At 55.8% G+C, this 26504-nt stretch overlaps 1 protein-coding gene across 1 annotated transcript in view; it reads right to left on the bottom strand.

The window, feature by feature from the left end:
• Positions 1–26504, bottom strand: part of SORCS2 (sortilin related VPS10 domain containing receptor 2) — a 521346-nt gene that overhangs the window by 422683 nt on the left and 72159 nt on the right. The gene's annotated exons all lie outside the window — the stretch shown is intronic.

The following is a 26504-nucleotide window of genomic DNA, read 5'->3' as shown; positions in this document are numbered from 1 at the left end:
TTGGAAACCCTCCCCACAGGCCTGTGCGGAGGCACTGTTCCCATTTTACAGATGAAGAAACAGAGGCTCAGGGAAATAAACCGAGGCCACATGTGCAGTGAGAGCCAGAGCTGAATCTGGGTCTTTCTGAGCCTAAAGCCCGAATTATTGCAGAGAGAAACGAAGTCAGGCAGGACTAATGGATCTGTCCTACAGCCAAAATCCCACATCGGTCCTAAAGCAGGTACTTAGAGCAACGCCGGGCGCACCCAACACACTACGGTAGCAAGAGTAAGGGTGTTTACCAGACGCCAGGCCTGGCTATGCCGAGTGTTCTCCCCACCACCCGTGGGGTCGGGGTGGGGTGTGGGCACTACTATGATTCTGCCCATTTTCTGGTCAAGGAGACCCTGTCTGTACAGGTTACCAGCTGGTAAGGGTGGGGTGGCGATGGGAACGAAAGGGGCTTACTTCCAGGCTCCTGCAGAGCTCAGGTTGGGGGTGGAGATGGCCTGACCTCCCCAGCTACTCCCCCTGTCCCTACACCCTGGTACCTCCAGAGCACAGGGGGACCCATGCCATCCACACCTGCTGGAGCCTGAGCGCACCTGGGCCCGGGGTGGGGAGGGCGGCCGCCTTAGGTCCCCGTGGCTGCTTCCTCCCCTCCCCGCTTCCCACACAAGGACAGGCCCAGGGGCCTGGCTGACTTGCATACGAAGGCGCTCTGGCTCCCTCCCCAACATTCTGGAACCTTCCGCTGGGCAGAACAACACAGTCAGAAGAGCCTGTTTGGGCTGCAACCATCTTTTCCTAATTGCCTCAAAAGGGTTTCCCCTAGTGGTTTAAACAAGAGTTTGGGGGGTAGGCAGGGGTCGGGGTGGGAGTGGGTGGAGGTGCCGGGGGCAGCAGCTCAGAGGCAGGTCTGCCAGGGCTTACGGGCTGCCCGGCTGGTTGAACGGGGCCTTGGGTGCTCAGAACCGGGGCTGCAGTGCCAAGGCCCAACTCGCACTCGCCTGCTCCAGGCTTTCCTCGCCTCTGAGAACACACGGGCCCTGAGAAGGGCCTTGGCAGGTCTGCCGGCACGCACGTCACATGCAGGGCGGGCGCCGGAGGCGGCGGGGAGAGCTGCAGGGACATCACGCCCAGGGTGGATGTCATCAGCTCCTAGAGGGACAACATCGTGTTCAACCGGCAGCCGGCAGCAGCGGCAAAAGCCGAGGCCACATAAAGCCTCACACGTGAATCTTGAGAATCATCTTGGAGATAAATCACCATGTGGGTTAGCGCCTGACTCTGGCTGCCCACAGAGATGGACGGAGAGCCAGGCTGAACCAATATGGCAGCTGGGTGGGTCTGGGAGGCCGAAGCCGACCAGGTGCTGAAATAACCGAGAGAGACATCCCAGCAGGTAACTTCCTCATCAGCCAAAGTGGCAGCCTCTCCCTGGTGCCGCTGTGGTCTCTGCCAGTGTGTCTGTATCCCCAAGAGAGGACACACAACACGGTCCAGAGAGCCAAGAGGGGGCGTCCCAAAATTAACCAAACATGCAGGAAGCCTTCCGTTCCTCTGTCCACCCGCTCTCCCATTTCCTCTCAGCCCCATCAGATCAGCAAGCAGATTCGGAGAATACAGAGAGATGTGTCCAAAACGGCGAGTGGAAGATAAAATAAAGCGGCCTGACCAGGACCACTCAGAGAGTTCGTGGTCACCAGGGGACAACCAGCCCCAGCTCCTGGGCCGTCGTTGTCCTGTCCCTTCCCCATGGTGCTGGCCAGGGTCCAAGAGGGACACAGAGCACCAAGGCCTGGACTGAGGGGAGAAGCCAGGACTTTACAAAACTTGGTGCCCTCGGCCCACCAGCCGGGCCCCCAAGAACGCCTCTTTACCTACCCCGCAGCATGAGACGGGAATCCCTGGAAGGAGCTCTGAGGCTGACAAGGGCTCATGGGGTGGATGGGACAGCAAGGCGGGCATTTACAGATGTGTGCGGGGTCACACCGCCTCACTGCTTCTAGCCACCCTGGGGAGTAAGTGCAGCAGGAATTACTACCCGCCCTCCCCTGCGTGCAGAAGGGCAGAGACCCGGCAGTTACACAACCAGCCAAGGTCCCAGGCTGCTAAGGGTAGGCTGCAGATTGCAAATAAAAATATAGGACCCACAGTTAAATTTGGATTTCAGATAAACTACAGAATATTCAAGTAGTTTCTTAGTATGAGTATGTCCCTTGCAAGATTTGAATTTGAAGTTTGAATAAACAACAGTTTTTAGTATAAGCACATCCCAAATATGACATGGGACACACTTAAACTAAAAAAGTATGCGTTGTTTATTTGAAATTCAAATTTAACTGAGCATCCTGTATTTTATCTGGCAACCCCAACTGAGGGTCAGGCTGGGTCTGAAACCCCTGTCTCCTGCTACAGCTGCTGTCTTTTTTTTTTTTTTTTTGGCTGTGTTGGGTCTTTGTTTCTGTGCGAGGGCTTTCTCTAGTTGTGGCAAGTGGGGGCCACTCTTCATCGCGGTGCGCGGGCCTCTCACTCTCGCGGACTCTCTTGCTGCGGAGCACACGCTCCAGACGCGTAGGCTCAGTAATTGGGCCTAGTTGCTCTGCGGCATGTGGGATCTTCCCGGACCAGGGCTCGAACCCGTGTCCCCTGCATTGGCAGGCAGATTCTCAACCACTGCGCCACCAGGGAAGCCCTACAGCTGCTGTCTTTAAGAACAGAGTCTGGTGTGCAGGGTCTATGATGGCTAATGTCGTGGTCACCCACCGCCTCTCCAGGGAGAAGTCCATCAGTTACAGCCACAGGATTCTAACAGGAACCAGGGCTGAGAAGGTTAAATCCTCTTTAAAACACAGCGCCCCATGATCCAGCATGATCCAGCCCAGGAAACAAACACAGGCCAGAACTCATCAGGCAGCAAAGCCTCAGAGCAGGGCCCAGGGTGGCCAACCTCTGCTCCATTCCAACCTCGAGAACCAGGAATGGAGAAGTGATTTGGCAGAATCAGGAGCAGATAATCACTTCTAATTACCATCTCTCCAGCCTCCGTGCTCCCCAGCAAATTAGAGTTTGTCTTTCATTCCAGCTGACACCCTGATGGCTCCACATTCTGTATCAAACAAATTACGAATCCCCAGGAAGGGCTCCTCACGGTAATTTCTGGTAAAACATTTTTTGCATTAGTAAACCCTGATTAGAACAAAGCTTGCCCGTGTGCACCTCTCCTCCGTCCTCCAGAGCAGCTGAAATGTTAGTTGCCACTGTCAGGGCCCAGCGCTGGGTGACCAGGGCCCTCCCCAGGGAACGAGGGCTCCTCCCCGTCAGGGACGATCATGCTTGCAGACACCTGAACGCACCCAGAGCACACCTGTGACGCCATCCCCCGTGGCCCTGGGATCACTGCCCCTGCCTTGAGCTGTGAGGTCAGGCCACTGGTCCAGTCTCCACACCTTGCAGGGGCTGGAGCTGAAATGAGAACCCACGTCCAGTGTGGAGACCAGACTCCTTCCCGTGACCAGAACAGCCATCCTGCCCACAGACGGGAGACCAGCACGGTAGCCCTCGCTGACGGTTCCACATTAGAGTCCGGCTTCCCAGAGCAGTTCACCAGATGCACGGATGAAGGCAGCATCGCCCCGTTAACCCTCTTCGACAAATACTTGGGTTTTTATCTTCAAAGACAAAGGAATCAAAGAGTTGTTTCTTTTCCCTTTTATTCCCTTTGGTAACATCTGAAAGGGCAAGGCCGGCTTCTCAGGGCTTCTCACCCAGAACCTCTGGTTTCTAGTTCACAGGCAGGAAACAGCATGCAAAGGGCTTGACCCACTGCCAAGGTCAGGTCTTGCCCAGAGACCGGTCAGGCCCTGCCCAGCTCCTGGAAGGCCGTCCTCTCTAAGTCCCTTCCCACAGTAGATCAGCAGCCCAGGGCCGACTTACATCTGGGGGAGGGTACAGGGATCAGGAAGATTCCAAATGGGAAACTGAAGCCACCCCGCCCAGGAAGCCATCAGGGCAGAGGCAGAAAGAGAAGCGCAGCTTTGTGAGGGTCACTCGTTAGGGCCTTGAGGGTTCCAATTAGACACACTCTATCAGCAAGAAGCTATTCTCGGCAGAGAGCGTCCCCTGCCCACGGGAGGCCGGGTCACCTCGCGGCCACGGCCCTGCCCCAGTCCCTCGTTCCCGGCCTGCGTCGCCTCTGCGGAGGCCCAGATGCTGCTACTGTGTCCCTGTGGGGACCTGCCAGTGGGAAGAAGCGCTCCCTGACACTGACCACGGGTCGAGCACAAGGAAATGCCCCGCAGGGAGTGGGAGGCAGAGGACCAGAGCGAGAAGGAAATGAGGGACAGGACACGGAGAAAGACTCTCCAGGAGGCAAAGGACAGGGACACAGACGCAGAGAGGAGGACAAGTAGGCCCCTGGGAGGAACGGGGGCAGCTGTGTCCCGGCTCCCGGAGCAGCGGCATCCGTAGTGGCAGGTGCCCGCCCGCCGAGAGAAGCCCAGGATCGAGAGAGCACAGGTGGGGGGCAGAGGAGGGTAGGAAACAGGCCACACCACCTGCTCGGCTCCAAGCAGGCGGCTGGGGGAGAGGCGGCCACGCACTCCAGACACTGCAGGAGGCAGAATAGTGATAGCACCGTGCGCGGGTCGCGGGAGCAGCTGGATTCATGCGCTGACGCCACGCGGGGGGACAGCACAGCCCACACGCCTCATCACGCCACCAACACAAACACCTGAGGACACGTGCTCCGCCCCAACTCCGCCCTCCCCCTTCCACGCACGCGCACACGCACGCACGCACATTCACGTGTGCACGCACACGCCGGCCCCCTCCCTCCCGAGATCAACCAAGCTGTTCTGGGCGGACAGCGCCACTCAGTGGTCCACAGAAGAACTGCCTGCCCTGCCGCCTCTCGGACCCCGGCCGGCCTCCTAACAGCTGCCTGGGGATATACCTTATTTCTTTAAAAAAACGTCGACTCAGTCTGGATTTGGTTTTATACACAGTAAAGAACATCGCCGGCAGCATCTATAGCCCTTGTAGTTCCCAGGGAGCCCCTTTGTATCCTTCACAAATCCTCCCTCTACCCCTACCACCTCTTCTAATTAAATCTGTTTTTCCTCAAGCTCTAGCATCCACAATTAATAAAACCGTTGTTTACTCTTTTGAGTACATCTGGGCCACTGAACAGTCGTGTTCTAATCATTTCATTTTGCCTCTGCAAACGCAGCCTCTTCATTCCCACCACAAGTTAAATAGAATCTTGTCTACATTGCCTTTGCATCAGAAACAGCATTGTTGCTGAGAGAAAATGCATTTCACGTTTCAGTTGACAGACATTCAACAATACCCTTGGTCCACAGTCCATTAGTATCTTTAAAACCCCTGAATGTTTTGGCGCCGTGTTCTTTCATTTGTGTTCTCTAATTCAGAAGCAAAAGAGACCCCAAAAAATCACGTCAGGTGGATCGTGGTGCAGATCTTAGAGAAATTCAGCTCAACAAAATGTCCACAATGGAGCAACTGAAGGAAAAGGAGGAACCAAAACTCCCCATCCTTGGGACCAGCACCCTACTGCTGCCAAAGAGCTTTCTTACATGTGATGCGAGGCGAACCCTCGAAACTCCCCTCCCCCGCCCCACGATGGGTATTATTCTTCCCACTTTACAGTTGGGACGCCAGAGGCTCAGAGACACAAGACTGACCAAACACCCCAGGATACAGAATCATCTCTGCTCTCCTCACAACAGCATCCGTGGCCCCAAGCACGATACCTGGTCCGCAGGAAGGACTTGATAAAATTGCTGAATAAATATGTGAATAAGTGAAAACAGAAAGCTGCTAACACCAGAGTCAGACCCCAGTCCTGGGACTCCCGGGTTCACTCCATTTGCTCCCTGGCTCCACTCTGTTGAGACAGATGGGTGGGGTCCCATCAGAGGAACAGCCAGGGCCACTGTTGACGCCTGTGAGTCAAGAGGGGTCTCTTCTGAAGAGGAGTTCGTGGTCACGACTGGAAAGCCATCAGAAGAATGAGGTCTTTTCCCTAACCCGATAAAAACTGTTTTAAGCGGGAATCCCTTTGGATGAAGAGCTTTCACTGGGCATTTTGAAAAGTCCATCTACTTTTATTGCCATCAATTTTGTTAAAGTTAGATTTCCTAAAGAAGAGGGCAATTGCCCATGTTATCTGCTGCTTGTCAGAAACCACATTTCTATTTCCATTCGCGCTGGACTCGAGGCCCCTGCACCTCCGCCTGTGACTAAAAATAGCCGCCTGCCACCGAGCGGCCAGCCACAGAGGCCAGTGTCGTCAGATGGCTGAAACAGAGCTCGGGGAGGGGCCCTGCTCACCACCAGGGGAGCCGTCCAACTCCCCGAAAGCTCGGGATCTCCATCTAGAAAATGACACCTGCTTCTCACTCCTGTGAGCTGTGAGCCTGCATCAAAAAGTTAAAACCACAGTTAACAAGCTGTTCACAGTCACTGCAGGGTGACACGCTGAGGGGGCTGAGAACACAGGCTTCAGCCCCCCCTCACCTCCTGGCCTTGTCTCCTACCACGCTCAGCCCCTCACACTCACTCCCCTTCGCCGACTGGCGCTCCACTGGTCCTCACACAGACGGACACATTCCTGCCCCGGGGCCTTTGCACTTGCTCCCGGCCTGCGTGCTCAGGCTGCAGACACCCCCGCGGCTCATTCCCTCGCTTCCCCACAGGGATGGCTCCTCTGGCCAGCCTCCCTAAAGTGTCACCTGCACTTCCAGACACTTCCTCCCCCTCCCCCTCCCCTCCCCTCCCCTCCCCTCCCCCTCCCCCTCCCTCCCCCTCCCCCCTCCCCCTCCCCCCTCCCCCTCCCCCTCCCCTCCCCCTCCCCCTCCCCCCATTTTTATTCTCTCCATGGCACATTACACACCCTCACACGGGTGAATGCACGTACATGTGTGTGTGTGACTGTATGTAGGCAGGTGTTTTCTCGTTCCCGTGATTGCAGCGGGCCCCTCCTCCACGAGGATGCCAGGAGGGAGGGAGTTTCAGCTATTTGGTTTCCCGCTTTGTTGCTTGCACCTAGGACGGTGCCTGGGCGCAGTCAGTGCTCAGTAAGACTTGTGGAGGTGTGCGCACTCCCTCAGGGCTGGGCGGTACCTACAGCAGGTACTTCACAGGTGCTCACGTCCGTCTGCAAATCAAATTTGGGCGCTAGCCACGTGACCAAAAGGGCTCGCCCACCCCGAGAAGCTGCCCTTGGAATCCAGACAGGTGCCTCACCCTCGCTGTGAACTCTAAGTGTCTCTGCCCCTGAGCGCTCATCAGCATGGCCCCCGTGGACCCCAAGGGACAAGGTCAGTCCCTGCAGCAACCAGGACCTGGTCTCTCAACAGTCACTCAAGCAGCCAGGACGGATCCCAGTGGGGGCTCAGCCAGGGGCTCAACAGCAGCTCCCCGGGAAGCTGTGCCCTCAGGAGCCTGGCTGCCCAAACACTTCCCTCTAATCACCCCCAGGGAGCGGTTCTCATCCACCCGCCTCCAGAGCCAAGGCACAGGCTTCGAGGCCACAGGGACCGCGACAGGACCTTCTGGGTGACCTTGGGTGAGTGGCCACACCTCTCTCACCCTGCTCTGCCCATCCTGCGGGTAAACTCCCACCTCTGTCTCTACGAGCCTCCACCAGTCTCCTCTGCAAGGCTTCCCCAGCCTCCAGCCCAGAGCAGTCACTGCCCCTGACCTCTGGCTGCCGTGACAGGCTGCCTCGCGGCCGGAGCCCGGGTGGTCCTCTGTCAGGCAGCTGGAGGGGCGGCAAGCTGTACCCACAGTACCCAGAGCTTCGGGAGTCTGGACCGAGCACCACCTGCGTGCCAGGCACCGTGACAACCAGACACGGGACCCTGCCCTGAGGGGCCCAGGTGGCGCCTGGGGGACAGATCACAAAGGACAGCGGCAGAGGGCAGCCCCGGGACCTCAAGCCCATAGCCAGGGTGAAGCTGGGGTCTCCTCACGCTCCGGAGGCCCCCCAGGGAGGGTGGCTGTCTGACTCTCTGGCTGTACTGCCCACGGATGCCCCAGAGCCGTCACCACGCAGGGTCACCAGGATGAGCCCTCCTGGAGACCCTCAGGCCAACAGCCCTCCGAGGGCACAGTGCGTAATTCAAAGTCATGCTCTCTTCCTAAAAATAAAGGCCAAGAAATTGACAATGGCTGTCAACTCCTTGGGAGCTCAGCACCGCCCTGACTTCCTTCCCCCAGCTACTCGAAATCAGTTCAAGCCATCAAAGGAATGGGTACATGCAAGGGTGATGGACAAACCTGCCACCTTGGTGACAGTCCAAATCCTGGGTCACCATCGAGAACCCCAGCGCCTGGGGAGACCGGGCCGCCAGGCTGGGGGCTCAGTGAGGGTGATCGATCCGGCATCCCCAGCTCTCTCTTCCCCAAGCCCAGGACCACAAGGCACCCGGGCCTGCCCGCCGCAGCACGTGGCCCATGCAGAGGCTCACGTAGCCCTCTCCCACCACTTCCAACCTGTCCCTCAGGTCCAACTGCCCTATTCTCGGGATGAGGAAACCGAGGCCTAAGAAGGGGACAGGACAGTGTGTTACTCATGTCACTCTCTGAATGCTCATAACCACCCTCTGATGTGTGCACGGTGATGACGTCCATTTTACAGACGGGGAAACTGAGGAACGAGGGGCAGGGACTCGCCTGAGGCCCCAGCAGGCAGAGCCAGGGACAGGACTCAAAGGCAGGAAGGATGGCTCTGACTGACCCGGAAGGTGCCTCACGGTACAAAACGGGGGCCTTGTCAGCACCATCTGGGGACTTTATGATGCCCTGAGAAGTGCTCCACCACGCGGTAACCACCAGCCTCGTCTGGAGTCTTCCTCTGGGCCGCGTGCACCCAGCCCCACGGCAGCGCGAGTCTGCTGCGCTCTGAACCCCTCGAGGTGTGGTCCGCCGAGGCCGAGTCCTGGCTGCAGGTGTGAGGGGTCGGGCTCCAGGTGATGCACTTAGGGCCTCTGTCCGCCATGGAGCTGGAGCTCAGCAACGGCCAGAAGACACGGTCACGGTCACCCCGACTGTGCTCACGGGGCTCCCGTCCCCTCACAGCTTCTGCAGATCAAGGCCACAGTGAGCAGGGCGGCCCCCGGACCGTCCCTCCAGCTCTCCGGGCTGGCCTGCACTTCTCCCTGCTCCAACACATCCCAGGCCTTCACCTCCTCGCTGTTCCTACCGCCTGGGGCGCCTCATCTCTTGCAGCACAGGGGTGGGACCACACCTGCCTCTGGCCCATCTACCTCCACCACTGGCGGGCTGTGGCATCAGACTCCTGGGTTCAAACCCCAGCCCTGCCACTCTCAGATGTGTGACCAACCTTCTCAGTTCCTCAGCTTCCCCACTTGTAAACAGGTGGTGATACAGTAATGCCGGCCCCATGGGGTTGTAATCGTAACAGATGAACTGACCTGAACCACGGGAGTCCCAGAGCGGGGCCTGGTGGGGCAGCCCTGAGGTTTGGCTACCACGGTGCTGTACCCATCACTCTGCCCCGCCATGCCTCACCGTGGCCATGCAGCCGTGTCCCCGTGGGACCCCATGATCCCCAGGGGCAGGCATGTTCAGAGCTTTGCCCAGCCTTGACCTTGACACCTGGTGCCTGTTGGTGCCTGACAGTCCATGAAGTGGAATTAAACTGAGCACCTGGGCTCCTCCACCGCATCTCCCACAGGTGGGAGGGGACTCACGGCATCCCTCCCACGGAGGGTCCCACAGTGGCCCACCCCAGGAGGGGGGAAGGCAGGCGTCTACACAGCACGGCGCCTCCCCCCGGAAACGGCTGCAGCTGGCCCAGCGGGAGCCCACACCTCCTGCAAAGGCCGGCAGGCTACCGAGGCCTCCACTGAAATGTCGGAACGTCGGAGCCGAGCGGGAGTCTAAAGGTCACAGACCGAGAGGCTCGGCAGGGAAGCAGATTAAGAGCTCCGGACCAGAACCCTGGAGGGCTTCAGAGACGAAGAAAAGAATGAATCCACCGTCCTGGGCACCGTGCGTACTGGCATAATGAGGCCGCGCACCACGCCTCGCTTGCTACCTGGAGCTGTCCGGTGACCAAGCGCTGGGCCAGGGCCCCAGGGCCTGGACGCCCTGGGCAGCTCACCCGGGAAGGGGCACCGCACCACGATCAACCACAGCAGCCTCCCAGGGCGGAGGTCACGGCATCATCGAGGTCCCACCTTCCTCCCCCTCTGCCAGGGCGGCCTTCCCACCTGTCCCTCCCTCCTCCTCGCTGGCCCGGCTCCCGGGGTGACAGGGCTGGCGGAGACCCTGCCCCCGCGGCCATGCTACCAAGGGGGAACTGGGCTCCCGACCTGAGTGTGTCACATGGGGTGACGTCAGGTGCCCTGTGCCACCTCCCAACAGTAAGGGCCACCTCACTCTCAGGCCCCGTGAAACGCGGTTTCCTAGAGAAACTGAGAACCACGTGGGGTGTCTCGTCCCACTCCCTGCAGCGGGGGCAAAGCCAGGGCCGCAGGGCGGAACACAGAGCCAGCGGTGACCAGAGCTCCAGGCGCCCCGACGTGCACGGAAATCACGGAGGCCTCCCGCCCGCAAGGCGGTCTGAGCCGGTCTCGTCTAGCTGTCAGGAGGCAGGAAAGCCACAGCCGCCTGTCTGGCTTGCATCTCAGGATTGCTCAAGGAGCGGGAGACCCGCGGGCCGGCTTCCTGAGCGTGTGTGAGTGTGCACGGCCGGTGGAGGCGTGTGTGGGCGACGAGGATACACTCACCCCAGCCCGCGATGCCCGGCCCGCTTCCAGCTGCGGCCCCGTGAGGTGCAGAACTAACTTGCTAGCAAAGAGCACGTCATTCAGTTTAGATGCTCGTGATCTTGGCGACAGGGAGGCCCAGAAGTGAGAAAACAAAGACAGGAAAAGCCCGCGCCCTGGCTCTTCCGGGGGGTCCTCGAAGACACAGAACAGCTGTGCCACCCATCCCCCCACCCCAGAACAGAGCAGGGCCTGGCCATGAACTCTTGACCAGCGAGACTCCCTGCCACAGTGGAGCCACTGCGTCTTAACCTGAACGGTGACACTGAACAGGAGGTAGCCTGAGAAAGCGGGGACAGATGGCGGTCTGGATTAGTGGGTCTCGGGGGAGGGGCCAGTGCGTTCCTTGTCTTGCACGGCATGTAGCAGGCTGTTAGGGCCTGCAGAACCGCGGCCCTGCGCCCTCCACCTGTTAGGAATAAATCCGGTCATAAATATCCCCTTGCTGGGTCCGTCGTAGACATCAGGACTTAACCCTCCAGCACACAGGATGGCCCCAGCCACAGCTATGGGGCACATTCAACACAGCTCCGTCACCTCCTACCCTGGACCCCCCCTGCTGGAGGGGCGTGTGGGAGCTGAGCAAGGCCGGGCTGGGGGTCAGGTGGACTCAGGTTCAAATCCAGGCTCTGCTCCTTAGGCTTTGTGACCTCAGGCCAGCAACGTGGCCTCCCCCAGCCTCGGCCGTAAAGGAGGTGAGTGATGCCCGCCTCCCTGGGTCCGGAGCAGAGACGGTCGTGCCTGCACAGGCCTGCTCCAGCACACGTGCCGTAGACATGAGTCAAGGGCTCTGACCCTCCCAGCGCGATGGAAAGCCGTTACAGAAGATCAGAGGCCACTGGACTGGGGATGGGAGGGGGTTGCAGGGGGGGCTTCAGACCTGCCACAGCTGCGATTTCTCACCCTGGTGGTTTGAAAACACAGATCCAAACGCTAACTTTGCTCCCATGGCCTATGTTCCCTCCCCTGAACCTGGACAGGCTTGTGGCAGGTTGGTGGTAGAGGTGACACTTTGTGAGTTCCAAGGCTGCGTCCCAAAAGGCCACAGGGCCTCCGCATCCCTGCAGGAGCCCCGCACTGGAGCCCAGGACGGCCACACGTGCACTCCACTGCTCTGAGGCCACCGTGCCAAGAGGAAGCTCAAACCGGTCCACGGGCAAAGCCCTGAGAACCCTGAGAGCTCGTGAAGAGAGGGGCGTCTACACCGACCCCAGGGACCCCCTCCAGCCCCCAACTGTGGGAGCTCAAGCCGAGGCTGCCCCGCTTGACAGTCTGGGACCAGAGTGGGGTGCCAGGGTCTCTGTCGCTTCCCAGGACTGGACCCAGCACACACATGGTTCCATCCTGACAACTGCCAGGCTGGCTGAGTTCAAACAACTAAGAGGAGAAAAGAGGAAGAGTTCAGGAAACAATGCAACAAGCATCCCTGCCGTGCTCTGTGTCTGGCCAAAGGCTGTTGTCAGTATTCCTTTCCATTCAACAGTCGTTGTGGCCCATTCTTAGCCAAGAGCAGTGCTGCACAAAGATGAAGATGCAGTGGTCCCTGTCATCCAGAGTTCCTGGTCCAGCAGGCCAGACCCAGACACCCAGGAACCGTAATGACGGTTGGGTATGACCCAACAATGATAAAACCGTGTGTGCAGCAAAGCACCGGTGTGAGCAATCAGTGTGACTCTGTCCAGGGGAATCAGGAAAGGCTTCACAGAGAAGGCAATACCTCGTTAGGGTTTTGAAGGATGAACAGGAGTCTGCCAACATATTTTATATAATTGGATCCTACCCTCAGTCACTCCCTTTTCCTCCCTCTCTCCTTCCCCGCCCCCCCCCCACCTTCTTTGAAGCATTTTATGGGACATAACATTCGCACATCACTCCTCCATCACTAAGGTGGAGGGAAAACTGGTCTGTTTACCATCATGCAGACGAAACACCCAAGCAAAGAGGGCAAATGTCTTCCCTAAATAAAATGCATAATGAAGCTCAGAATCCTCGCATCGGCCCATGTGGCCCCCAGCAAGCTGGTGGGACAGGTCACAGCCTCAGGACTGCTCTGGAGGGGAAGGAAGGGCAGGCAGGGGAGGGGAGGGGAAGAGGATGTGATGACCTCCAGCCCCTCCCTGATTTCACGCTTCCACCGCCCCCAGCCAGGACCACCAGGATCACGAGGTGTGGGCAGAAGAAGGAGGTGACCAAAGCAGAAGACCAAACGGCAGGGTTTTTAAGGACAGAAAAGACAGCTGCCTAGGGCCTATGGAGGCAGATCCCATGGATCTGGGATCAGAGCTCTGCCTTCCACTCACCCCACCCCCATCACAGATTATTAAAAAGTAATTCCGAGTTGCCTGTTTGGCGCCTTAATGGTGCATCCGCCTCACACTAGAGGATTTGGCCAAAGGAGGCAGATTTAGAGGACAAAATTAAACGCTGTCAAACCTGCCTTCCCCAGCCTGCTCAGCCGGGCTCCGGGCGCCGCGCCCTGAGGGGCTCCTGGGTCACCCGGCCAGGGCTGAGCTTCTCGGGAGCTTCCGTCCTCCCAGCAGGTGGGTCTGACTCAGCCTCCTACCCGCGGTGCCTGGGGGGCCCTGGAAACCAGCACGCCAGGCCACCGCAGACTTCCCCAACCAGCCCAGGGGTCCCCCCATCTCCTGTGGCAGACACACTGTGGTTGCACATCTCGATTCATCTGCTGATACAATTAAGAATAATAAGATCGGACAGCCATCGAGCTCCTACTCCGCGCCTGGGAGGTATCAGTAATCCCGCTGAACACATGAGAAAACCGAGGCCCAGAGAAATCACCCACCTCACAGCTGCTTAAGAGCATGGATTCTGGAGTGAGGCAGCCAGGTTCAAATTCCAGGGCTGGCCACTGAGCTGCAATTTACTGAACTGCTTTGTGCCTTGGCTCTTCTATCTGCAAATGGGGTGAGACCAGCTCCCGCCTCGTGGGATTGTCACGAGGACTGAACGAGTTCACTCACGTAAAGCCCGAGCGCGGACCTGGAGCGACAAAGCACCGGGTGAGCGCGTGCTGGGGGTTGGGAGGGAGAGACCCCAGCCCAGCCGGGCCACCCCCATCACCCCTGGAGCCCTGGTCTGCCTCCTTCCTCGGGCCCCTCACACCGGCCGGGCAGCAGCAGCTGAGATCTAGGCTGAGGGTGGGCCCCTTCTCGGTGGATCCCAACCTTCACTCCAGCAAGCCTTCCCAGCAGAAGCCTCCCAGTTAAAGAGCCTGTCCTGTCCAAGGTCACACCTGGAATCCGACACACGGCAGCCTAGCCCGCCTCCCAGGCCGCCACTGCCTTCCAGGCCATCATCCCCCTCACCCAGCAGGCGTGTACATACCAGCGCTCCCCAGGGGCCCCTATGTTCGTGCCCAGTTGCAATCCATCCACATCTGACCAACCATCAACTCATTTATCTGTGGAAACCAGAGACCCACGTGGGGGACCGACCTCCGTCTTCCCGGGACACTGGAGTGACCGCTGCCCGCTGGAGCGGCAGCTGAGAGCCACGGCCCCGAGCACTGGGGGTGGGCTGTGTGTGGGTGCGTGTCCAGGGGCCCCTGGAACCCTCTCGGTAACCCAGCACCCTCCTGTGGTAAGCACACCCGCCGGACCAGGCTCTGACCAATGAGTGACTCCTGGAATATGCAGGTCACTGGTGAATGGAACAAGGCTGCCTTGCTGACCGGCACTCAGAACACTTCAGAACACTGACGGAAACAGGCCGAAGGCTCAGCTGTGCAAGTCATAAAAGCCTTCACTAAGTAAAGATTCCTGGATTTCCTTTTTAATCTTCCAAGAAAACTTCAGCAAAGACTCGGGCAGAGAGGGGCTGTAGGGTAACCACAGCCACTATGAGATCACAGGACAAACACTTCTGGGCTGGCTTCACTTCCCCCAAGTGAAGAGGCCAAACAGCCTGTAATAAGCGCTGGCCAAGGCTGACGGGCTTCACCCACGTGCGAAAATAACTGTGGCGATCCAGGCCCAGCGGGAGCCCAGAGGCCAGCCTCGGCAGCCACGCCCACAGGAGGCTGGAGGTCGAGTCGGGGTGCTGGGCAGGGAGAAGTGAGCGGCCGGCTTCCCGGCCTGTCCATCGCTGGGGGAACCACTCAGCTTTGGACCCTCAGCTCCCTCACTCCCTCCCCCAGATAAAGGTGTGTGTTCCAGCCATGGAGACTTTGCACAAGCTGGTCCCCACTGCACCATCCCACAGTGGGCCTTGCCGGACCATGCAGCCTCCAAGAAGCCCTTCCCCAGCCCAGCCCTTCGCAGGAAGGGACCAGCGAGCCCGTGTGACACCTGCACTCGGAGCCACACTGTGACTCTGGGTGACATCAGTGGATCTTTCCAGAAAACATCTGCATAACGGCAGCTGGTGTGGTCAACGTTCATGACCTTTGACTAGTGACCCTTTCAGGGAATCTGTCCTAGGAAACTGTCAGACACATGGATAAAGAGTTGCCTCCAAAGGTGTTGAGTTGGTTAATGATGTCAATACCATTGTTCATAATAAAAACTGAGCTTCCTTCCAAGAATACAACTGTAGGAAAACAATAAAGAAATGACAGTTCTTAAGAGGTACAAACTTCCAGTTGCAAAATAAATGTCACAGGCATGAAATGTACAGTGTGGGGAATATAGTCAGTAATTATGTAATATCTTTGAACGGTGACAGGTCGAATCTAGACTTATCATGGTGATGATTTTGAAATGCACAGAAATATCCAATCACTATGTTGTATAACAGGAACTAACACAGAGTTGTAGGTCAATTATACTTCAAAAACAAGCAAAAAGGGCTTCCCTGGTGGCGCAGTGGTTGAGAATCTGCCTGCCAATGCAGGGGACACGGGTTCGAGCCCTGATCTGGGAAGATCCCACATGCCGCGGAGCAACTAGGCCCGTGAGCCACAATTACTGAGCCTGTGCGTCTGGAGCCTGTGCTCCGCAACAAGAGAGGCCACGATAGTGAGAGGCCCGTGCACCGCGATGAAGAGTGGCCCCCGCTCGCCACAACTAGAGAAAGCCCTCGCACAGAAACGAAGACCCAACACAGCCAAAAATAAAAAAAAAAAATTAATTTTAAAAAAAAAGCACAAATATAAAAAAAAAGAAACAAGCAAAGAAACTCAGAGAAGAGATCAGATTTGTGGCTACCACAGGTGGGGTTAGGGGGAGGGAGAATTGGATGAAGGCAGTCAGAAGGTACAAACTTCCACTTGTAAGATAAATAAGTACTAGAGATGTAATGCACAACGTGATAAATATCATTAACACTGCTGTATGTTTCACATGAAAGTTGTTAAGAGAATAAATCCTAAGAGTTCTCACCACAAGGAAAAAAGGCTTTTTTGTCTATTTCTTTAATGTTGTATCTATACAAGAGGATGGATGTTCACTAAACTTATTGTGGTCATCATTTCACGATGTATGTAAGTCAAATCATCACGTTGTACACCTTAAACTTATTCAGTGCTGTATGTCAATTACATCTCAATAAAACTGGAAGAAAAAAAATTTTAATAAAGTTCTAAAACAACAACAAAAGAAGTGATAGTTCACTCACTGTAGTTTTCAAAGGATTTCCACCGATGGAGGAAAATGCTGACAACAGCAAAATGTTAAGTGTACAAAGAATTCCAAACTGTATCACCGGGTTCTAATCTTTGCTCAGAAAGGGAACGATCAAAAGGTTGGACACTATTATCTCTGAGGATTATCGGTAATTTCAGGTTTCCTTTTTCTTAGAACTCTCTTCTTGCAAGGTCTAAGATGAGCATGGGTTACATCCTTAATCGATCGTAACATGAGTCCGGATTTTCTGCTGTTCGGTGGGTCGTTGGTTTTTAATGAACTACACACCTTGGTCAATTCAGGGCTCTGGAGGTCTGAGATTTCAGCATCTGGGGGCCCCATTAGGGAGCAGGACCAAAGCAGAGGAGCCCTCCCTCCACTGCCCCGGCAAGGGTCTGCCCGAATAAGAGACAGAAGAAGCCCCTGCAGGGTAACTAGTGGATTAACTGAGGCAGAGTGGTGACAGAAGAGCAATGGTTTTCCAGCCTCCATTTGGTTCCTCTGCAGCAAATCTCTCCAGGCCTGCCCCGTGACCACCCTCAGGGATGCCCACACCTGCTGTGCCTGGCCCCGCCCACCTGTACACATCCACACCCACCTCTGCCATCCTGAGCCTCTCCAACTGTTTCCTGAGGCTCCAGCTCTCTCTAGCCACTGCCCGGGGTGCCCTTTCTCACCCCATCTGTTCCCCCTGCCTAACCACAGCACCTGCCCCCCCATCCCTCTGCTCCAGCCACGCCACCTTCTTTTTAACAGCTTTGTTGAGATGAAGTTCATACACCATAAATGCGTCTATTTAAAGGGTACAAGTCAATGGTTCTTAGTGCATTCACAGAGTTGTGAAAACATCACCGTATTCATTTAGAATATTTTCATCTTCTCAAAAAGAAACCCCATACCCTTAGTTATCACTCCCCATCCCTCCATCCCTCCATAACCCTGGCCCCTGGCAATCACTTCCCTACCTTCTGTCTCTATGGATTTGCCTATTCTGGACATTTCACACAAACGAGACCACACAATATGTGGTCTTGTGTGTCTGGCTTCCTTCACTCTGCATCGTGTTTCCAAAGTTCATCCATTTCGTGTATCAGTACTTCATTTCTTTTAATGGCCAAATAATATTCCATTTATGGGTATAGCACATTGCTTATCCATTCATCAGTTGATGGGCATTTGGGTTGTTTCCACTTTGGGCTATTGTGAATAACGCTACAATGAACAATCACGTACACATTTCTATGTGGACACAGGTTTTTACTTCTCTTGAGTAAAAACATATATATACATATATCTAGGGGTGAGATTAAAGGGTTGCGAGGCACTGCCCTTCTTTCTGTCCCCCAAACCTGCCAAGCCCATTCCCAGCTCAGACCCTGGTCTTGCATGCAGGCTCCTAAGCCATCCCTGATCACCGCAGGTCACTGTTAGTTTGATTTTCTCCGTAGCATTTACCACCATCTGAACTTACTTTGCTGGCTTTAGGTTATGTGTCTCTCTCCCCTGCTAAAATGCAAGCTCCACAAAGGGGATTTGTCTGATTTGGTCATTACTGAATCTCTACTACCTAGCACAGGGCTGGAGACTCAGACGATACTCAATGCATATGGGCTTAATTTAATTCCCCACGTCTCAGTGAAGGGCCTCCTCTTCCAGGAAGCCTGCCCTGATCCCGCCCCAGCAGCCCTGGTCACTGCTTACTTGTCCATCTGCTCACTGGACTCGGGGCAGCTGGAGGGCCGGGCTTCCATGTTTTCTTTCTCTGCCTCACACGTGCCCACGCGGGCCTGTCACATAGCAGGCACAAGTGAGTTTTGCCAGATCACGGGTCCCCCTGACGCCACTCCACCCTGCGATGGCTCACACCGCTCAGAGAATTGGGTGATTTTCTCACCTGTCCCCCGATTCAATTTGCCCTCTTGCACACCTCGAATTGGAAGGACACTGAGTGTAACCCCCGCTAACGAGGAAGTCCCGACAGAGTTCTCTATCTTGCTGGTCACACTGCCTGAGAGAGAGCTCCCCATGGAGGGGTACAGCCCAAGAGCTCATGGGAATCCAGGCGCTGGGCCCGCCCGCCAACTCCCACTCAGGACATTGGAGGTGAGTTCTGGCCTCTGCCTTTATAACAAGCTCCCCCAGGAGAGTCTGATACACACCAGTTTGGAAATAAGTCTTCGAGGACATCAGTTCAGCAACTCGGGGGAAAACATAAACAAAAGAGAAGGTGATACTATTTGCCCACCAGAACGTGGGGACATCTGGGCAACCCCAGGGGTGGGAGCCGGCTCTGTCAGTGTGAAGGAGAAAGTCAACGTGATTAGGTGCTTAATTGGGCACCGCCCTGAGCTGGTGCATTTGCCCATGTAAGTAATTATGATTTCTTAAACAGCATTCTGCTTATTAAAGCCTTCTTTCCTCTCTCTGACAAATCAGTGGGGCTTTACTTCGTTTTGGAAAATCATTCCTTTTTTAAAAAACTGTGTGGGTGCTGCTTAACTAATCATTTACTTTCTATAGCAACTTGGAAACAAACTAAATGTGCAGTGTGCTGAAATCATTTCTTGGAAGGTTCACGCAAGCTCACCCCCTAAATCCCTTCCCACTGCCCAGTACCCAGCAAGCACTTGGGAAGGGCCTAAGAACGGCAGTGTCTGAGCACTAGCCTGGCGAGGGCACCCCACAGCGCTGGACACAGCGTAAGGGCACCTCCCCTCAGCCAGGCAGCAGCCCCAGCCCTTGCCTGAATCAATCCCACCCACCGAAATGAACACTGAGCAGATAGATATGTCCAGAAAATCAGTTTGAAGGGACACCGACATGCAGGCCTGCCTGAGACACACCCACGGCCCCGCTTGGGTGTAGGAATCAGGAAAGCAGGCCCCTTCCTTTCCTTCTTCCTCTCCTCCATCCACGTATTTCTATACTCCAATTATTTTCTGAGGTCCTACTATGCGCCAAGCCTTCACTTAGGTATCAGGGTGCAGAGGTGAATTGGAGGCGCCCTGTTCCAACACCGCACCCTCCAGTGGTGGAAGGTCACACCAACACCAATATGTACCACACACCAGGAGGGCGTGGCCCGGCCCCCTCTCGTCCCGAGCCTCCGTCTCTGCTTCAGGAGCTGGGAAAACAGCACGGAGCTGGCCCTCCTCACTCCAGGGCGGCCTCCCCCACATCAGGGCTGCAGCCAGGGCTTGATGACAAAGCCGGACGCAGAATCTGCAGCCTCAGCCCAACGCCAGCAACACTAAGCCCGCTGGTCTGGGTGGCCAGTACCGGCTGCTGTTTTAACGCCGTGAACGCTTTTCACGGAACTAGTACTAAAATCCATTCCACAGATCTCTGGCTTCTTACACCGAGTGAGCCAAACGCTCCTTTATTTTCACACGGACACAGAGGCGTGACTCTGAGGCCACGTGGTGGCCCCTGAGGGGCCTGGGCTGGGGCTGTTCCTCCCTCCACATCGGGGTCCCATCTGCCCTGCAGGGCCTCCCGCGTGCCTGCCAAGTTCCCAACCCGTGACAGCAGTTCTCAAACGTGGCTGCAGGTTAGAATAATCCAGGTGCCCAGGCCTCACCCCAGTCCCACGAAACCAGGCTCCCGGGAGTGGGGCCCAGGCAGCAGAAACTCTAAAGCCAAGTTAGGGACCCCCGGATCCGGAGGACTTCGGCACCCGGGGCACCTCAGACTCAGCGTGGCCCCGAAGTCTGACACCGTCCCTGTATTCAGGAAACTATCTCTGATAGAGACAGAAAAACAGACAGACAGACATGCAGACAAAAAGATAAATCAAATAGAGTTTGCACAGTGTAATTAAGGAAACGGGTGGAGACGAAAAGGACACGTTTAAGGAGACTGATGGGAAGTCTTTGCTGAAAAGATCCCCAAAGTGAGACGGAGGGAATCGCGGGGACACGGAGGCTGAGGTGGGGAGGGCCTGGCACGTTCCAGAAGCTGAAAGAACAGGGCTCTACAGAGTGCAGGGTGAGTGGAGGCCAGGCAAAGAGTCTGGATTTTACCCCAAGAACAGTGGGAAGCCCCAGGATGGTTGTCCACATACAAACGTGGGTGGAGGGATGCGTATTAGAAACAAGACATGACATCCCCATCCAGATCCATCGTCACAATATTAAAGGGTTGCCTTCTCGACCTTTATCGTCAAATTCCCACCAGCTTCAGAGACTTGAAAACACACATGGAGTATGTAATCAACCATTAGTTAAATACAGGAAAGGTATCAAATCATTTTTAAATTCCCTAATCTCCTATTTCCATCCCATATGCCGAGCAGAAATAGAGAAAAAGAATATGCATTATGTTTAACAAGGCACAGCATTTTAAATGTCTTTAATCTCTGGAGGGAGGAGTTATTTCAGCAGGCTGAAGCCGATATCTATAATTAGTATCTATGAAAAGTTGAACCCAAGAAAAAAGTTTTTCAGGCTAAAAACCCTCATGTGATTTCTAGGTAATTAACAGTTTGGTCTCCACCACGGTAAAAATAGGCTTCCACCTGAAACTAATTCCCTTCTTGGCTACCAAGGCCATTCTTTGAGTGATGGAGGAGAAGAAAGCTATTTGAATCCATTTACGCAGCACAAATAGGAAGTGACACCTGGCCGAATGGGAGGTGAGCCGGCCAAGTGCAATTTGGAGCACAGAATCTCCTTGTTTGGGTTTCTTTCACTGTTTAGCACAACCGTCTACTTCAGCCAAGTCCGACGGCTCACAAACCTCCAAAGATGAACTTCTGCTTCTGGAGGGGCCCTCCTGAGCCCTGGCCCATCCAGTGGCTCAGCCCGCCCTGGCCACTCACCCTGGTCTGCAGGGAGAGCTCCGCATCACACGTGGGGCAATCAGGCCACCGAGGGGTGCGCTGGTCCACCCAAGGTCACAGATGACCAGCGGAAGGCGCAGGCCTGGGACCCTGTTCCCCAAGTTCACCATGACCCCACCTCCGCTTAGCTGTCCCCTCTCCAGGGCTCTCAACCGTCCCCCAGATCCCTCAACCCTGGCCATCCTAAAATCCAGGCATCCATTCAAGACCCCGGCCCTGCAGAAGGAGCTGCCCACCAACCCCCTCGAGGCTTCCTTTCCTGCTTATTCTTTAACCACTGGGTGCTTCTCCATTTCATCCATTTGTGCACTGTTGTCACACACACGTCCACACCCAACTAAATAATAAGTAACTTGAGAGGAGAAGACACAGGCCTTGGGCACTTTTGTTGTGGGTATGAGGGCCACACCCTTTCACCCACCCCGAGGGATCTGTCTTCTGTTCACAAATGTTCAATAAATATTTGCTGATTCGGTATCATTCAAAGTTGGCCATGGGACTTCCCTGGAGGTCTAGTGGTTAGGACTCCGTGCTTTCACTGCTAAGGGTGCCGGTTCGATCCCTGGTCAGGGAACTAAGATCCCGTAAGCCGCACGGCGCGACCAAATTAAAAAAAAAAACAAAGTTGGCCAAATTTTACCTCCAAGCGGCTTAAAAACCTTCATCTTAAGTAAAAGCATGCAGACTCAGGCCCCTGATAGGGGCTGTTTGTCCCCTGGACCCCCAAGCGGGTCTACAGGCAGAACGACAGACCCGAGAGGCCAAGAAGCAGCCAAGTCGGTTAAATGCGCTTTAAAAATAACTTTCATTTACCTGCAACTCACTACGGACTCTTCCACTCGCCCGCCTGTTCCACAAACATTCACTGGGACCCGCTATGCCCGAGGGATCTGGCACCTGCAAGGCCGCGGGGTCCTCGGGCCCCAAGCGGGGCCACGGTGTCCCGGGGAGATGAGAGAGGGCACAACATTATGGTCTTGAGTGTGGGCTCTGATGGGGGCAAAGCAGGGGAGGCCAGCAGTTAGGAGCCCAGGCTGGAAGGTTCCAGGTTGAGGAGATGCGGTCACAGGGGCAAAGGCCAAGAGAGAAGGGGAGGGAGGGACCTGACAACAGTCGGTGGCAGCTGCAGCATAAAGGCCAGGCAAGGCTGGTGAGAGAAGAGGGTGGTGACAGGCTGATAACAGCCCCCAAAGATGCCCACATCCTAATGCCCAGAACTGATACCTATGCTACCTCGTAAGGGACTTTGCAGATGTGATGAGGGATCCTGAGGTAAGCAGCTTGTCCTGGACTATCCAGGTGGGCCCAACGTACTCACGAGGGTCCTTGTAAGAGGGAGGCAGACTGGACTTCAGCCCGGTGAGACTGCCTGTGAACTTCTGACCTCCAGAACTGTAAGAGAATACATCTGTGCTGTTCTCAGCCACCGAGTTTGTGTTGTTTGTTACAGCGGCCAAAGGAGGAATCAATGCAGAGAAACGTGGCCTTGGGAGCACGGCCCTAGCCACAGACCCCACCCGTCTGCCCACCACTGCTGGCCCCAGGTGGACCAGTCCTGGGCTGGGTTTCCACTGGGGGCAGTGCTCACCATTCACAAAGACAAGGCACGCTGATCTCGCCTTCACCTCTGCTTTCTAATGTATGCCTTCACCTGGCGGCAAAGCTGGGGCCGCTCAGCAGTGCTGCGCGTCACCCTGCTTTCCCTGAAGTTCACGAGTCAACAAGACTCACAGCCCAGAAAGCCAGCCAGCAAAGACAGGCATCCTCCGAGTCCATCTGGACGACACACCCTGCTTGCAGCACCGCCTTCTAACACAACCTCAACTCGGTGCTGACCTCAGCTGCTCTCAGCAAGCCCAGACACCCTGGAATGTGCCGTCCCGGGAAGGGGGTGAGCCTCCCGTCGCTGGAAAGATCCCAGCTGGGACTCGGTGGCCTCTGAGCACCCTGGAAAGTCTGAGACCTCTGAGTCCACCCCGGGACTCCTCCTTGGCAGCCATCCTGCACACAGTAGGTGCCCACGTGGCGTCTGCTGAATGACTCTGCCCCGAGGGCCTTCCCACCCAACATCTGTCCTTTTGGTGGAAGAAGCTGACTTCCTTCTCGAAGACACGCGGAGATCCATCTGTGATTCACCTTCTCCTACGAGTCCTGTCAGACACACAGGGCTGGAGATTGGAGGCAAAGACACCAAAACAAAGACTCGCAGCCGACCTCCTGCCAGAGGGGAGCCAAGCCCTGCCCACGGCTTGCTCACCACAGGGAACTTCGCAGCTCAGGGTAGAGACAGAAATAAAAGGCTGGGAAGGCTGCTGCAGCCACCCCAATCCCTGGAGGCTCAACCAGGGCTGCTCGGGCATCTGAGAGCCTTTCCCAGGGTTCCCTCCCCCCGCCCAAGGCCCTCTGGGTCTCCATCTGGAAAGGGCCCTGGCCTGGGACCCTGCAGACCTGGACTAGCCCCGCTCTGCCACCCGCAGCTTTGGACTCTGTTCAAACCATTCGACTTCCCAGGGCCTCAGTTTTCTCATCTGTAAAATGAGGCCACAGGGCTCTGAGATGCCTTACGACACCCACAGCCCCTGCTTGAACTCAGTGGCTCTTGACTTCTTTGGGTTGAGATTTTGTCAGCACAGGGACGGAGAGACTCAAATCACGGCCGAATGACGGGAGCGCGGGGCCCCTCGGCTCCAGGCCAGGATGACCACACCAGATATGGCCCACTTCCCTGACCGCCTTCTGTCCATGTCACCATCTGAGAGGGCCGCCTCCGGCCTGCCTGGGCTGTCCTGTGGTCCACGTCCAGGGCGCCAAGACCTCCGGTGTCCCAGGAAACGCCCGCCCCTGCCCGGGGTGGCATTGGCTGCCCCCTGCACTTCACCCCACGTCCAGCCACCGCCACTAGGCCCCAGCAGACCTACGGTGTGCAAAAGACAGCACAGGTAGCCCGCAAAGGAACATCCAGGCCACCGAGAGATGCGGTGAGGGCCACATACCAGGAGTCTCCTCTACTCCGAGCTATGTGGACATGGGCATGGCCCCCGGCAGAGCCAAGGGGCCCTGGCCGACAGGCCTGGGGCTTCACCGCTCAGCACACCATGAAAAGCAGAAGTGTGGGGCTGCCTTGGCCTTGACCGTGTGGAAATCACGCAGCCCATAACTGACCCCTCTGGGAGCGCAGGGCACTGGGGGAGGGAGTGGGGTGTCATCGGCGGCCATGGGTATTCTCCCAACGTGGGACGATGACCCTCCAGCGACAAAGCCGGGAGAGACGCGAAGCTGCTGCTGGGCCCCCAACTCACGACAACGCCCTCTGCAGGGTCCTACCCAAAACTACGCTCTCCGTCTAGTCTGCGTGGGTCCAGGGTTGGGGCCCTGGCCTGACAATCAGCATGTCAGCCCTCTGGCCGAGATGATGGGTCGGGGTGGGCATGTGACCCATGCCGGCCAGGGGGTCTCTGTTCTGGACTTCCACTGGGAAGCACTGGCGGACGGCAGCATTCTCTAGCCTCAGGTTCTCAGGGAGCCGTGACCCGGGTGGGCTGTCGGAGAAGGAGGCCAACACACAGGGAAGCTGAGCCCAGAGACAGAGACAGAGGCTGAGGGACAAAGGCTGAGAGACTGCACCTGGGGCCCCTGGAGCCAACCACACCTGAAGCCAGAACCCTGGACTTTCTGGACCTGTGAGCCTACAAGTCCACTTTTTCACTTAGGCTAGTTGGAGTCGGGTTTCTGTGACTTGTGACCAAGAAGCTTGCTTAACACACCCCCTTCTGTGCACAGCCTTACAGAAGCCATGGGAATGGCAGGAAATAAGAACACACCACACCCTCCAGTAACCTTAGACCGAACCAGGAAGATCTGACCAATCGGCCCAAATACACCAGATGGGGACACAGGGTGTGACCAGTACTGCCCATTAGAGGCTGGGGGAGAGCAAGACCCCGGAGGGCCGAGTGACAGGAGCCAGCTCTCACTCCTGGGCCCCCCGCACTCTGTGCTTTCTCTTCTTTCCACAAGAATTCCTCTCCCCACTGGGGGGACGGGAACTCCACCAGGGCAGCCGTGGAGATTCAGGGCACTAAAGGAGATTTAACCACACATACTGCTAGGAACGTTCTTGAAAGAATTAGACAGAAACAGACACCAGATAACATTCATTATATACTTGCACTGCTACAGAAAATGGCCAGTACATTCTCCTCCAGGTGGAGAAAGAATAAAAGGAATTAAGGATTAGCTGACAGAGTCTTAGCCACTCGCCCAGGCCCCCTCCACCTCGTCACACCCACTTCCCTCCTAGTGATCTGGGGACGTGTATGCACTTGGTAGGTGATCCACGCCTTCTAAAAGCCACCATGACATACGAAGGAACCTAGCTACAAAACAGAAACAGACTCACAGACATAGACAACAGACCTGTGGTTGCCAGGGGTGGGGGGAGAGGGATGGACTGGGAGTTTGGGGTTGATAGATGCAAACGATTACATTTAGAATGGATAAACAACAAGGTCCTACTGTAGAGCACAGGGAGCTATACTGAATATCCTGTGATAAACCATAATGGAAAAGAATATAAAAAAAGAATGTCTCTATGTGTATAACTGAGTCACTTTGCTGTACAGCAGAAATTAACACAGCATTGTAAATCAACTATATTTCAATTTAAAAAATTTTTTTAATTAAAAAAAAAGAGGGCTTTCACTAGTTACAATTTCTATTGTCTCTGTTAAACTCTGAGAACTTTATTTGATTTCTTTGATGTAGCATAGATGAAAAACAAACAAACAAACAAAAATAAAAGGCACCATCACAAACGTTAGGCAAGTGACCGTCCCAGTGTCACCGCCTGGCTCCTCCCAGGGACTCTCCCTTCTGGGTTCTCCTTCCCCCACCCCACCCCAAATTCCCAAACTCACCAAGCTGCAACAACAGGCCCAGCCTTTGCCCTGCTGTTCCCACTACCTGGATGCCCTCCTTCCTCCCACCCTCCTTTCCCGGCCACCACCTCTGGGAAGCCTTCCCAGATTTCTCCAGGAAGGGCTGTTCAGGGGGAAGTTTTGTTCCCTGCAGTAGGATGAAGATTCAAAGTCAGAATTTATTGACTTCAAGAAAAAAATGCAGACACATGAAATTTCTTGCACCGTGAGTTTGTGGCCCTGACTCAGCCCTGCTATAAACTTTCAGGTGTTCTGAGGAGCAGAGGGAGCTCCTGGAAGAGCCCTGTGGGCACTGAGGTGCTGGCAGCTGGCAGCCCACCACCACCTGCCCCAAAATGTC

This window comes from Balaenoptera acutorostrata, chromosome 5 (assembly GCF_949987535.1).
Source record: "Balaenoptera acutorostrata chromosome 5, mBalAcu1.1, whole genome shotgun sequence".
Lineage (NCBI taxonomy): Eukaryota > Metazoa > Chordata > Mammalia > Artiodactyla > Balaenopteridae > Balaenoptera > Balaenoptera acutorostrata.
Note: the sequence above shows the minus strand (reverse complement) of the source record. Positions and strands in the feature narration are given on the sequence as shown.